Consider the following 14,607-nt stretch of genomic DNA (forward strand, 5'->3'; position numbering starts at 1 on the left):
AGCCTTGTTGTGGCTCGTGTAGTCTATACACATGCGCCACTTGTTATTCTTCTTTAGCACAAGGACCGGGTTAGCGAGCCACTCTGGAAATAAAACTTCCATAATGAAGCCGGCCGCCAGAAGCCGGGCTATCTCCTCCCCTACGATCCTGCGTTTCTCCTCCGACAGTGGGCGAAGGGGTTGTTTGACTGGCTTTGCATTTTCTCGGACGTGTAGTTTGTGCTCGGCGAATTTCCTCGGAACACCCGACATGTCCTTGGGGGACCATTCAAAGATGTCCCGATTCTCATGGAGGAAATCGGCGAGCTCGCCTTCCTATTTGCTGTTCAGACTTGCCCCGATGACGGCAAACATCTCTGGATGCTCGGGGTCAAGAGGTATCTTCTTCGTCTCCTTGGCCGGCTGGAAGGATCCTTGAGCATCGTGCTCCTTGGGGTCGGGGGACACGGCCGACTGCTTGCCGGCTATGGCCACGACTCGGTCCAACATCTTCTTTTCCTCGGCAATCACAAGGGACTCGGCCAGCCGGCTGCTGGCTGCCGCGCACTCAGAGGACTTCTTGTAATCGCCGGCTACGGTGATGACGCCTTTGGTGCTTGGTATCTTCATCTTGAGGTATGCATAGTGGGGAACTGGCATGAATTTGGCCAAGGTAGGTCGGCCAAGCAATGCATGGTAAGGGCTCTCCAGGTCCACCACTTCAAACCAGATCGCTTCCCGGCGGAAATGCTCCTTGTCCCCAAAAAGTATATCGATCTTGATCTTGCCAATGGGGGCGCAGGATAAGCCGGGTACGATGCCATGAAACACTATCCGAGTAGGCATGAGCTGCTTCGTCTTGACGTTTAGCTTCTCCAAGGTGTCACGGTACAGGATGTTGATGCTGCTCCCGCCGTCTATCAACACACGGGAGAAGCGGGCGGCGCGTCTGTCCGTTGCAAGGGTGGCTTCCAGGACCAAAGCATAAGAGCCGGGAGACGACATCACCTCTGGATGGTCGGCCCGGCTCCAGCTGATGGGCTTTTCTGACCAATGCATGTGTACAGCGGGGTTGGCAGCGACCACGCTGACTTCCTGGTGCTCTCGGTGTTTGCTGCGCCGGTCTTTGGGCTGGCTGGTAAAGACGATGTAGGTTGCTTGCTCGTCGGGGAATTCGTCGTGCATGGCTCCGACTGCGGGCCGAGCGACCGGAGGCGGCGGGCCGGTAGGCGGAGGCGGCATGAGCCCCTCGCCTTTAGAGATTCGAGTGAGCCAATGGCACTTCCGGGTTGTGTGGTTGGACGGCTTCGCGCCGCTGTGGAACTTGCACGGGGCGTCGAGAGTTTGCTCATAGGAGAAAGCCGGCTGCCAAGCCGGCCGGCTGCCCTTGGGTTTCTTGGGCGCGGGCCGCCCTTCAGGCGGCACGTCTTCAACTGTGGCCACCTGCCGACTGGCGGGAGGCGGCGCGGGGCCCTTGCGCTTGTGGTCGTTCGAGTGGGGGCGTCGGCCGGAATCCCCAGCCGGCGTCTTGGGCGCCGGGTTGAGTACCTTTCCGGATGCGTCTACCCGAAGCTCGGTCTTCATCGAGGAGTCGGCGGTGGCGTACTTGTCCGCTATGTCCAGAAGCTCGTCGAGGGTAGTCGGCTCGTCGCAGAGGAGCTTGTGCTTGAGGAGGGTGCCTTCTCGGCATCCGGCTGTAAAGTACTCGATGGCTTGCACCTCGTGCACCCCCTCACAAGAATTGCGGAGCTCGGCCCAACGCGTGAGGTAGTCGCGAGTGGACTCGGCGGGGCCTTGTACGCACAAGGAGAGCTGTCTGGGCTTGGGAGCCCGCTTGTAGGTGCTGGTGAAGTTGCGGATGAAAGCTTCGGTGAAATCAAGCCAGCTGTTGATGCTGAGAGGCTTGAGGCTGTTGAGCCAGGTTCGCGCCGTGCCTTGCAGCATGAGGGGCACGTACTTCACGGCAACGCGCTGGTTGCCGTTGGCTATGCTGACCGCCGTGGAGTAGTCGATTAGCCAATCTTCTGGCTTCACGGAGCCGTTGTACTTGGGTGTGTCTCTTGGGAGCAAGAACCCTTTGGGGAAAGGCTCGTCGCGGATGCGGGGGCCGAAACAAGGCGGGCCGACATTGTCTCCTTCTTCCAACGCCAGGGTTCACGCCAGGCGGTCGATCCGATGGCGGGCGTCGTTCTCGCCGACTCCTTCGCGGCGAGCTAGTCGGCCGCTGAGAGTCGGGTGCGCCACTGGCGGCGGGGTGGGATATCTCTCTCCATGGTGTCGAGGCGGAGGCGGGTTGCCCCGCCATTCCATGGCTCGGGGATGGCCGTCTGCGTCTCGCTCGATGGAGATTCGGGTCCGGCTGCGGCTGGCAGCCGGCTCTTTCTCGCGCCGCGCGCGGGTGTTGCTCGTAGCCGGCGTCCAGGACGTCGCGCCGTGATCTCGGCGCGGGGGAGGGCTTCCCGCGCGGGCGTCTGCTTCATGTCGCTGCGTGGCTGCGTCAATCAGTTACTGGATGCGCCGGGTCATGTGGGGGAGGTCTTTGGCCTCCAAGCCGTCCAACTCGTCTACGGCCGCCTGGGCGGCACGCAAGTTCTCGAGCGGAGTGGCATAGGCCGGGTGGTCGACTCCCAGCGTGTCGCCGGTGCCTGGAAATGGGATAAGGCGAAGACATGCACGCCGGCGGATCTTACCCAGCTTCGGGGCTCTCCGTGGAGATAACACCCCTACTGCTGCTCTGCGGGGTCTCCGCTTGATCACTAGATGAACAAGTAGCTACAGAATGCTCCTTGAGCTGTTTGGTGGGAGGAGGAAGAAGGGCACGGCTAACCTGCTTCCTCCCCTTGTGTGGTGTCTAAGACTAGCAGGGGGTCCAACCCTTTGCATGGGTGCCCCGGGGGGTTTATATAGGCCTACCCCCCCGGGGGTACAATGGTAATCCGACTGGGCGCGGGGCCCAGCCGTCTGTGACTGCGCTCGCCGGCTTCTGCGCCGGCTGCTGGGGCCCGCCGACTGGTGGGTCCCGCCGGCTGCCAGCCCCTTGGTCGACAGGCAGGCCCCACTATCCAGGGCCTGGTCGGCGGCTGGTTACTGTGGCTCCATCTTGGTGACGTAGGCTTCGTCGTGGTAGGCGCGGCTACAGTGCCGCCGCCCGTCGGGCGATCGCTCTAGCCTCACCGCGTCTTGTCTCCTTAATGGGGGCGTTCCCTTCGAGGGAGGCGGCAAGCCGACTGCAGGGAGCCGGCTCTGTCTTAGGCCGACTGGTTGGAGGCGTGGCCGCCTTCGGGCGTCTCTCTGCCCAAAGGGGCCCACCATCTATGGGCCACGCTGGCGGCCCGTCGTGGGTGACACCAAGGTCAACATGGCAATAGTGCTGCGCCGGACGGGTCATGCCTACCCCGTATGGCGCACTGTGCCAGGCGTGCTCCGAGATTCGGGGGTGGCAGGCTTCACTGTAGGCACGCCCTGTCGCACTGCCATTAGGTGGGTGCAAACTTTGAGGGTACGGTCTCGACCGCTTTATGGGAGCCGGCTTCTTGGAGTCGGCCTTCTCATGGCCGGCTTCCCGAAGTCGGCCCTCCCGTGGCTTCCTTCATGAGGGCTAAAGTCGGACTGCCTTCCGAAAGCCGGCCTGGGTGGCAGCCAGCAAGGGGAAGGCGGCTCCATGTCTTGGATTCTTGAGAGCCGGACGGGCTCGTAATTTTTTCAGAAGGGCCAGGGGAAGTCGGCTAGGCTACCCATGGCTATTTACTCTAACACCAATCAAGCTGCAACCACATTCATTACCCCATATGGGCCATTCTGCTTCAACACCATGCCCTTCGAGCTCAAGAACGCCGGTGGCACATACCAACGGATAATTCAAACATGCCTGGAGAAACAGACCGGCAAGACAGTTGAAGCTTATGTGGACGACGTCGTCATCAAAGCTTGTCGGGTCGAAACACTAATAGATGATTTACGTCTCATATTTGATAACCTCCATGCGTATGACATTAAGCTCATTCCGGAAAAGTGCGTTTTCGGCCTCCCCGCTGGAAAACTGCTGGGCTTCATCATCTCCAACAGAGGAATTGAAGCAAATCCAGCCAAAATCCGAGCTCTGTCACAATTGGCTACACCAACAGAACTCAAACAAGTCCAAAAGCTCACGGGTTGTGTGGCAGCTCTAAGACGATTTATCTCCAGATTGGGGGAAAAGGCACTGCCATTCTATCGCCTTCTACAGCGAACCGATCACTTTGAGTGGACGGACGCGGCAACAGCCGGACTGGAGGAAATAAAAACCCTTCTTGCGAGCAACCCAATCCTGGCCGCGCCAAACGTCGGTGAACCGAATCTATTATACATATTGGCAACACATCGGGTGGTAAGCATCGTGCTCGTCGTTGAACGAGAACAGGATGGACACAAATTCCCGCTTCAGAAGCCAATATACTACGTATCCACTGTCCTTACACCATTCAAATCCCGGTACCCTGATTATCAAAAGATAGCATACGCGGTCTTCATGGCATCCCCAAAGCTTCGTCGCTACTTCCAGAGTGTTCGATCACGGTGGCTTCCGAACATTATAAAAAACCGCGATGCCGTAGGCCGGATTGCCAAATGGGCCATTGAGCTCCTTCCATTTGATATCACATACAAACCACGTCGGGCAATTAAATCCCAAGTACTGGCTGACTTCGTCGCCGAATGGACAGAGGCCGAACTCCCTAAAGAGTACGACACATATTCCAATTGGGTTATTATTTTGATGGCTCCAAAATGCTAGCAGAGCTAGGGGCAGGTGTCGTTTTAACGTCACCTACTGGAGATGTCATTCAGTATGTACTCCAAATACTATACACAGACTCCAATAGCCCAGCCGAATACGAGGCCTTATTGCATGGTCTCCGGATGGCTGTCTCCATGGGCATACAACGCCTAGAAGTGTGCGGGGACTCAAACCTTGCAATATCTCAAATAAATGGAGACTTCCACGCAAAAGATCCGAAGATGGCAGCTTACCGTAATGCCGTCATAAAAATGTCAGCCCGGTTCGAGGGGCTCGAGTTCCATCATGTGGCTTGAGAAAGTAATCAAGCGGCAGAAGTTCTTGCTTGTATCGGTGCTAAGCGTGACCCCGTCCCACCTAATATCTTTCTGGAAAGGCTTTTTAAGCCATCCGTGGTGTGGCTGGGGGAAAACGACAAAACTACCCGGGTTCCGAATATAACCCCAGATTCCGAAAACACCGACATCATCGGAGGCTTAGCCACCAAAATAACACCGTCGGTGCATCTCATCATGGCAGCCATTGCCCCATGGACCAAACCCTTCCTAGCCTACCTTAACAGGAAAGAGCTTCCCGAGGATCAGAATGAGGCCCACTGCATTGTCCGATGTTCGAAGGCCTACAAGGTTCATGATGGAGAGCTCTATAAGAAAATCGCTACTGGAGTTCTTCAACGATGTATCTCCGAGGAAGAGGTGCGGCAGCTCTTGGCTGAAATTCAAGACAGACTCGGCGGTCACCACGCCACAACTCGGGCCCTTGTTAGCAAGGCCTTCCGTACAGGGTTTTATTGGCCGACGGCCCGAGCAGATGCACATGACCTTGTCCAACGTTGCGTCGGATGCCAACTCTTTGCCAACCAAAGCCATATGACCCCCACTGCCTTACAAGTAATCCCCATCACTTGGCCTTTTACGGTCTGGGGACTCGATATGGTCGGACCCCTTAAAGGAGGAAGCCATAAGAGAAAGTATCTGCTGGTCATGGTGGGTAAATTCACTAAGTGGATAAGGCCAAACCATTCAAAACGGCCGAAGCGGGCCGGTAATAGATTTCATATCCGGCGTGGTACACCGTTATGGTGTCCCACACAACATAATCACCGATAATTGCTCTAATTTCGCAGCTGATGAAGTGAAAACCTGGTGTGCTAATCTGGGCATTAAGCTCGATTACGCCTCTGTCTATCACCCGCAGACAAATGGTCAAGTCGAACAGGCTAATGGTCTTATTATGAGCGGCATCAAACTTAGACTAGTGCGGGCGTTGAAAGAATTAGACAAGCACTAGGTGGAGGAACTTGACTCCGTACTCTGGGGGCTGCGGACCACGCCCAACCGCACTACTGGATATACACCTTTCTTCATGGTGTACGGTGCACAAGAAGTGTGACCCTGTGATATTATTCATGACTCACCTCGAGTGCGCATGTACAAAGAGAGAGAAGTCGAATTTGATCGACAGGACAGCCTAGATGCCCTGGAGGAGGAGCGCGATGTTGCAAAACCCCGTTCCGCATTTTATCAAAAGCATGCTCGCAGGTATCAAAGCAGAGAAGTGCGGGCCAAGACTTATAACATTGGTGAACTCGTTCTACGCCTGCCAGAGAAGAAAAAGGACAAACTCAAGCCCAAGTGGGAGGGTCCCTTCATCATTGACGAAGTTCTCACCGGAGGAGCGTATCGCCTGCGTGATGCGTCAGACAATCACCTGGAGCCGAACCCCTGGAACGCGGCCTGACTCTGATGATTTTTTACCTAGCGCCGAACTTTGTGTTTGTCTCCTTCCTCCTGTTATTAACGTTATTGTTTTCTCTCTTTTTTTCATTTTTTCATCTTTTTTCGTTTTGCTCTTTATCCCTACGGCTTTAGTACGGCTAGACCGTCCTCCCCTGATGCATACATCTCCACATATGTACTCTCATTATACCTAGGGGCTTCTCGTACAAAAGCTTGCTATTATTCTTCGAGCATCAAGCTCACCACATATGCGTTTTTTCGTATGTACCTTTTCTTCGCCATTATATGCATCGATATGAATTAAGTTTTGACCAAGCTGGGTTGCCTGGCTCCTGTGCTTATGCCCTATGTTCCCGTTAGTTCGGCTAGGGCATAAAGGGAGCACCTCTGCGATTGTTACTGCCGAGTCATCCGGATGTGTACCTCAGACCGGGTGAAGCCCAAAGCTAGCATTCTTAAGGGAATATTCGGTCGGCGAATTAAAGGCGTTTCCGCATTCACTCCATTGTGAAACCCCAGAAGTTACTTACTCTCTGATTTTTTCAATCACAGTTCAGACATGCACATTAAATGCATGCACACCCAGGGAAAGGAACCCTCAACGAAACTATTCTCTCTAGAAGATGTTTCTTACATAATGTAATATAACATAACTAGCCGGATACACATTGTTTGTTCAAGCAACTATGACCCCTACGCCTGGTTCCCATGCATACCCGGTATATTCTACCGTTAGGATATTCGGAAACACTCTGCACCTTCGGGTCCAGAGGTCGAAGTGAAAAGGTCGGCCATGACAATTGTTTTTATTATCCAGCTAGAAGGAAAATACATAGTCACTTAGGACTTAAAAACTTCCTCCTCTATACTGTCCAACAGGCGGTCTAATTTACAATCTTGTTGAGAGTATCTAGCAGCCACCTCCACTTGGCCGTATACTAAACTAACGGGAATTTCTTCCCCATTTGACCCTAGCGGTCCAACCCGAGCCATGTGATTCGGATCCAGCTTGGTATATCGTGTTTTTACCATGGCCCAGGCCTCTCGCGCACCCTCTCGGCATGCCGATATCTTCCATAGTCGGATACGGTGCCGCGCTCCCTTGAACAGCTCTACAAGCTTCTCCATACTCCCTGGAGGGGAGTCAGATGGCCATATGGTCCTGGCTACACTCCGCATTGCCTGCCGAGCTTGCTCGTGCAACTGCGACAGCCCTTGCAAAAGATCACTCGATGATCCGGACACCTCCTCTTCGGGACGGCCCGTCAATATACCTGCAATCACAGCTATATCAGCGGCTTTTACTTCTGAACTGTTATAAGGTAAATACGGCCACATACTAAATATGCCGTCTAACAGTTTTTTGTTCTCCTTCACGGAGTCGGCTAGCTGGGCCCGCACATCCTTCAGCTCTTCGCCCAGCTGGGTGTTTGCATCTTGGAGTTTGTTTTTCCCCTGTCTGACATGGGTCAAAACCCGCTCGCATGCAGCATGCAGTCTTTGCGACTCTTTTTCCTCCAATTGACCCGATGACCCTGTTATGAGATAAAGCCGCGGTGTTAACACGGTCTCTATGCAATAACTGTTTCTCAATGGAGGGAAATAGCACCGGAAGACGCCGCTTTGGATTTTTCCAGTTCGACGGTCACCGCATTTAACTGTGTCCGGCACTTTTCTAGCTCTTGGGCTAGCACGTCGTTCTTCTGCGACAGAACCTGGTCATGCAGCGATCCTCAAATCAGTTGTCCCAACTACTTTAAGTCCCGGGGGCTACTAGCATATGGTTATCATAGTCAGACAAAGTAAACTTACCTGCACATCTTTGAAATGCTGCTTTGTGGCTCTGTTAAGCCCATCTCGAGCAGCTCGGATATATGCATCAGCCGAGCTGAAGGCGTTAAATGCCTCTTCTCAAAAGCCAGGGTCTTGTAAAATGGCCCTGCGGTGCCGATGATTCATGGCGCTCTCCACTTCCGCATTCGTGATGGATACATCATCCGAATCCTCGGCTGGAGGACAGTCCGGCGTCACCCCCGGATCAGCCCCCGTCTTCACGATAGGATCTGGATCCTAGCTGCGGGAAGTATGACCGGCCGGACCCCCGGATATAGTCCAGCACACCATTTTCCTGATATAGGGTAAACGGAAAGGTCATAGTTGGATGTGACTGTCAAGGTGCATATTTCCAAATTCATACCTCTTTGATGAAGGCTCGGCCGTATCTTCCTTTGCCTTCATCTTCGAAGTCTTGCCTGGTATGGGGGATGCTCTCTTCCGAGATGCCCTCGGGGTAGCGTGGCGCACCGAACGCCTCCCCTTTTAAGCACAGACAGTGCAGTGGGTAAGGAGGAATGAGAAAACTCTCTTGACAAGGTATCTCCGGATTACTTACATGTGAAGCAGGAAGGAGGCTGGGGTAATCGGCGATGATGGGTACATCCGTACTGTCATAGCTCATTTGATAGAATATTCCATCCTCGAGCTCCACAAATATGATTGGATCTTCCTCATATCCGGTGTCAAGATCCCGGTTGTGATTCTATGGCTGAGGGGCAGGGTCATGGATCCCCTTGACAGCCTTTTGCCATTCCTGTTACAAGCAGATAAGATACTGCCTGTCAAGATTCAGGGACAGGAGTAAAATAGTGGAGCTGAAGCTTACCCAGCTGGGAGGATTATACATGGAAAATCCGTCTGGGTATTGGAGATGGGTGAACTTCTCCTTCTCCCCCTTATACAGCTCGGCCAGTATTTTGGCCATGGAGGCGGGGGTCTTCGGGCCCTTCCGACCATAGCGTGAGGCATCGTCTTCCCTGTTATAATGCCACATGGGCAGCCCTCTGTGTTGGAGTGGCTGGACCCCCCGCATTATAGAGATCGCCATTACCTCGACTATTGACAATCCGGACTAGGCAAGCGTTTTAATATTGCCCATCAGTAGGCTGATCTCTGCACTATCCTCTTCTTCGAGGCTCCGAGTCCGCCAGCTATGGCGTTTCTACAGCGGAGCATTTGAAAACTTGGGGAGGCCCATGCAGACAAGGTCGGGTAGAGCGACGTCGTCAATGTAGAACCATTCAGAAGGCCACTCTTCGGGAGATTTCTTCGGTGTGCCAGACAGGTATCCGGTCCCGGCGATGTGCCACACTTCGGCTCCTCCCGCTTCAAAAATCGACCGCCATGATTGCGAGGGACGAGGAAGAACAGTCTTCTCCATAAATCGAAATGGGCCTCGCAGCCCAGGAATAGCTCGCATAGAGCGACATAACCCGCAATATGAAGGATAGAGGCGGGAGTGAGACTATGCAGTTGGAGGCCATATTACTCTAGCAGACCTCGGAGGAAGGGATGGATCGGAAATCCGACACCTCTTAACAAGAAGGGGACGAAGCACACCCGTTCTCCCGTGGAAGGATTGGGGAAATCCTCCGCCTGGGTTTTGCCATTGAAGGAGGCCAATCCTGCTAGAATAGGGACCAGATCTGCAGGAGGGAGAAATCCCAGCGTTTGCAACTTCTCTAATTGGCTGTGGGACAGAGCACCTCTCCCACTCGCCTTTCTCTGGGTCAGAACGGGAGGTGGAGCTGGGAATTTTAGCTATGTTGGAATGGTCTTTCCTGGCAATCTCTAAGGATTTTTCTCCGCGTGGTGTCGAATGCATCTGAGACCCAATCTCTTTAAATAGACACTCTTTCTTGCGTGGCCGGGGTGTTATTTGCAAAAAATACCCTGATCGTCCGCATTCGCCTGACACGTGGAAGATGAAGTCAAAGATGCACAGAAGCCGAGGGGCGCGACATTGAATTATAAGCCGAATACATTACTTGGAAGTCGTCGGAGGAGGAACCCGCCTTGCAATGCCGAAGACAATCTGTGCGCCGAACATCTTTTCATTGAAGCCTGGTTCAGGGGCTACTGAGGGCGTCCTAGATTAAGGGGTCCTCGGGTAACCGGCTTGTTAGCCATTGGCCAGACTGATGGGTTGTGAGGACACGAAGATCGAAGACTACACCCGTGTCCGGATGGGACTCTCCTTGGCGTGGAAGGCAAGCTTGGCGGTCGAATATGTAGATTCCTTTCTTTGTAACCGACCACGTGTAACCCTAGATCCCTCCTATGTCTATATAAACCGGAGGGCTAGGTCCGTAGATGGGCTGAATGCTCATTAACATAGCCATACCAGCTAGACCTCTAGGGTTTAGCCATTACGATCTCGATAGATCAACTCTTGTAATACTCGTACTCATCAATATCAATCAAGCAGGACGTAGGGTATTACCTCCATAGAGAGGGCCCGAACCTGGGTAAACATCGTGTCCCCTGTCTCCTGTTACCATCGACCTTAGACGCATAGTTCGGGACCCCCTACCCGGGATCCGCCGGTTTTGACACCGACAGAAGGGCCTCTCTATTTCTTGAAAAAAACGTTCCCCCCGCCGTCAGCTCGAACCCACCAGCTATATCTTCGCACACAAGGAAGTGCCTCCTTATTATGCACAAAAAATGAATACTCCCCCTGCTAGCTGGGACCCACCATTGTGGGAGGCTGAATTGTGGGCCTACTAAGATGACGGGGACGGAGGGCTTTGTCAACTTAGTCAATATGAACGATTCTAGCTCCAGTGACCATACGATGTCCATCCAACGGTCGTAGTGCTTCTTCAACCTATGGTCTTCTTGCTCCAGCCACCCAAGCAAGTGTCGGCCGTGCCGCCGGCTCCTGCCTCCCGTGTCCGCCTGTGTTGCCACTGCTGGCCATGCCATCCTTCTATACTCACTCACACCTCCTGTTATTCTCCGGCGACGGCAGCCTCACACCGCAGCCGAAGCAGTCAACCCACGTACTCCCCTCCGCATGGGCATCCACTACCGCATCTTCCCCGGCTCTGCGTCGTCCCCTTCCTAGGCCTCACCATCGTCCACCGCCTTGTTGCTCTCGACGTGGCATGGTTAACGTGGTCAACGAATGACTTCGATCAGAACAATACTATGCGTGGAGAGGCTGATAGCTAGGTCCATGGTTGCAGCAAGTAAGTGCCTCCTTATTACGCGGAAAATAATGATTCCTCCACCTAGAAGCAGGGACCCACCAGATGGGCCACCGTATTTCGCGAAAAAAATGTTTCCCCCATGACTGCTGGGACCCACCAGTTATATCTTCGCATGCAAGGAAGTGCGTCCATATTACGTGCAAAAAAAATACTCGCCCCTGATTGCTAGGACCCACCAGCTACATCTTCACACGGAAGGAACTGCTTGACAGCCGGGATCCACCTGGTCGAAGCGTTCGTAGCGTTGTCATTCTGTTCCGTACATACTATCGGTCTGTCTGCAGGCTGTAGCGATGAACTGTGGCCGTGTAAGGAAGGGCACGTGTTGTAGTAGAGGCACACACGTGTCGTAGTAGAGGCACACACATAGCATGTACACATACATACAGCGGCCAGGGTGCAAGAAAGAAAATACGGCCAAGTACGTACATACGGGCGAGATCTTGAATGCCTACTCGCGCATACGTACGGCCAGGGCTCATGTACATGGCTGGGTTGGAATGAAGAAACTGCGTCGTCGTCGTGTTCATGGGGAGGCAATGAAAATGCGTTGTGTTCATCGGGAGGAACGGAACGCGTGCTGTTCATCGAGAGCCAACCGACTTGGATGGAATAGCCGGTGGAAACTAGGCCTGGCATATCGCAAAATGGGGGAAACAACCTTGTGTTCGACCGGCCACGGTCGAAATGGGATCCTGTTCATCGAGAGGGGTCTAGCGTACCACAAAATGGAGGAAACGGACTTCCAATGGTCGAAGCGGGGTCCTGTTGATCGGGAGGGGTGTGGCGTACCGCCAAACAGAGGAAATAGACTTGTGTTGGAGAACTACGGTCGAAACTGGGGTCTTGTTCATCGGGAGGGGTGTGGCGTATCGCAAAACGGGACTCCACGGGATACAGTTCATCTCCACCGTCGACTGCCTCCACGGGCTACTGTTCATCCACCGTCGACTGCCTCCACGGGGACCCTGTTCATCCACCGTCGACCTTGTCCAGCCTCCACCTGTGACTGTTCATCCATGGGCTCCTATTCATCCAGCCTCCACCGTGCGCTCCTCCACCGGCTACTGTTCAGCCAACCCTCTCCATGAGGTCCTCTTCAACCACCTCTCCATAGGCTACTGTTCATCCAGCCCTCCACCGGCTACTGTTCAACCAGCCCTCCACCGGCTACTGTTCAACCAGCCCTCCACGGGGTCCTATTCATCCAGCCCTCCATGGGGTCCTTTTCATCCACTGGCTCGATCGATCGGGGTACTATTTATCTAGCGGCAACAACCTCTACTACCACGGGGTCCTATTCATCCAACCCCCCATCGGGAACTGTTCATCCAAACCCCCTCAAGAAAGCTCACTGTTCATCAAGGGAAGGAGGCATCAGTGTTCGATCGGCTTTAGTTAGTAGTAGTAGCGAAGGAATCACTCAGGTTCAGTTAACAGCAAGGGATCGATCGATCGCTCGGGTTCAGTAACGTGTAGCCTGCAGTGCAATCGCCCGAGTTCAGTTAGAGCCCAACGCCTCGCTCGGGTTTAGTTAGAGCCCAACGCCTCGCACACACGCGCATACATACGAGAGAAACACGCATCGCTCGGCCCCCGACCACCCACCTTAACAGGGAACTCCCCGATATTTTCCTCGCACTCTCTTCTACCATGGTTTTTTCCGTCATGGACGGCCCAAAGAATGTCATGCAGTTGCGTCTCCGGTCTGCCGAGGACGAAAAGCTCATTTTCTGTCATAATTTTATGTCATAGAAGTAGGAGCCCACCACATCTATGATGATACCGGGTTTTTTTCACAATTATCGTCATAGAAGTTTCATAAGTATGACATAATTTTTTTTCCGTTCAGCCCAGAATGTCATGGATGTGTCTTTTTTTATAGTGTTCGTTCCATCGCTATGTCGCGCTTCCTACCACTTGTTTATCATGCCTCCCATATTATCATGTCAAGCCTCTAACCCACCTTTCTAGCAAACCGTTGTTTCGCTATGTTAACGCTTTGCTCAGCCCCTCTTATAGCGTTGCTAGTTGCAGGTGCCTTGCAGGTTGTTCCATGTTGGAACATGGATATGTTGGGATATCACATTAACTCTTATTTTAATTAATGCATCTAAATACTTGGCAAAGGGTGGAAGGCTTGGCCTTGTGCTCGTTGTTTTGTTCCACTCTTGTCGCCTTAGTTTCTGTCATACCGGTGTTATGTTCCTTGATTTTGCATTCCTTACACGGTTGGGGTTATGGGACCCCCTTGACAGTTCGCTTTGAATAAAACTCCTCCAGCAAGGCTCAACCTTGGTTTTAACATTTTGCCTAATAACAACTAAAATTTTGCCTAGGGAGTAATTAACCCGAGGATCATCTTAATTCAACCCCCCGGGCCAGTGCTCCTCTGAGTGTTGGTCCGAACCGAGTATACTGCGGGGCCACCTCGGGGAAACTTGAGGGTTAGTTTTACTTGTAGGATGCCTCATCCAGTGTGCCCTGAGAAAGAGATATGTGCAGCTCCTATTGGGATTTGTCGACACATTCTGACGGTCTTGTTGGTCTTGTTTTACTATTGCTTAAATGTCTTGTAACCGGGATTCCGAGACTGATCGGGTGTTTCCGGGAGAAGGAATATCCTTCGTTGATCAAGAGAGCTTGCTATGTGGCAGATGGGAATTTGTTAATATCCGGTTGTAGAGAACTTGACACTTGACTTAATTAAAATGCATCAACCGCGTGTGTAGCCGTGATGGTCTCTTTTCGGCGGAGTCCGGGAAGTGAACACGGTTGGGTTATGTTTGAACGTAAGTAGTTCATGATCACTTCTTGATCACTTATAGCTTTCGATCATTGCGTAGTTTCTCTTCTTACGCTTGTACTCGTATGTTAGCCACCATATTTTCTTAGTGCTTGTTTCAACTCCACCTCATAATCACATCCTACCTATAAGCTTAAATAGTCTTGATCCCGTGGGTTTTGAGATTGCTGAGTCCTCGTGACTCATAGATACTACCAAAACAGTTGCAGGTGCCGATGATACCAGTGCAGGTGATGCCACTGAACTCAAGTGGGATTT

Source organism: Triticum dicoccoides, chromosome 4A (assembly GCF_002162155.2).
Source record: "Triticum dicoccoides isolate Atlit2015 ecotype Zavitan chromosome 4A, WEW_v2.0, whole genome shotgun sequence".
Classification (NCBI taxonomy): domain Eukaryota; kingdom Viridiplantae; phylum Streptophyta; class Magnoliopsida; order Poales; family Poaceae; genus Triticum; species Triticum dicoccoides.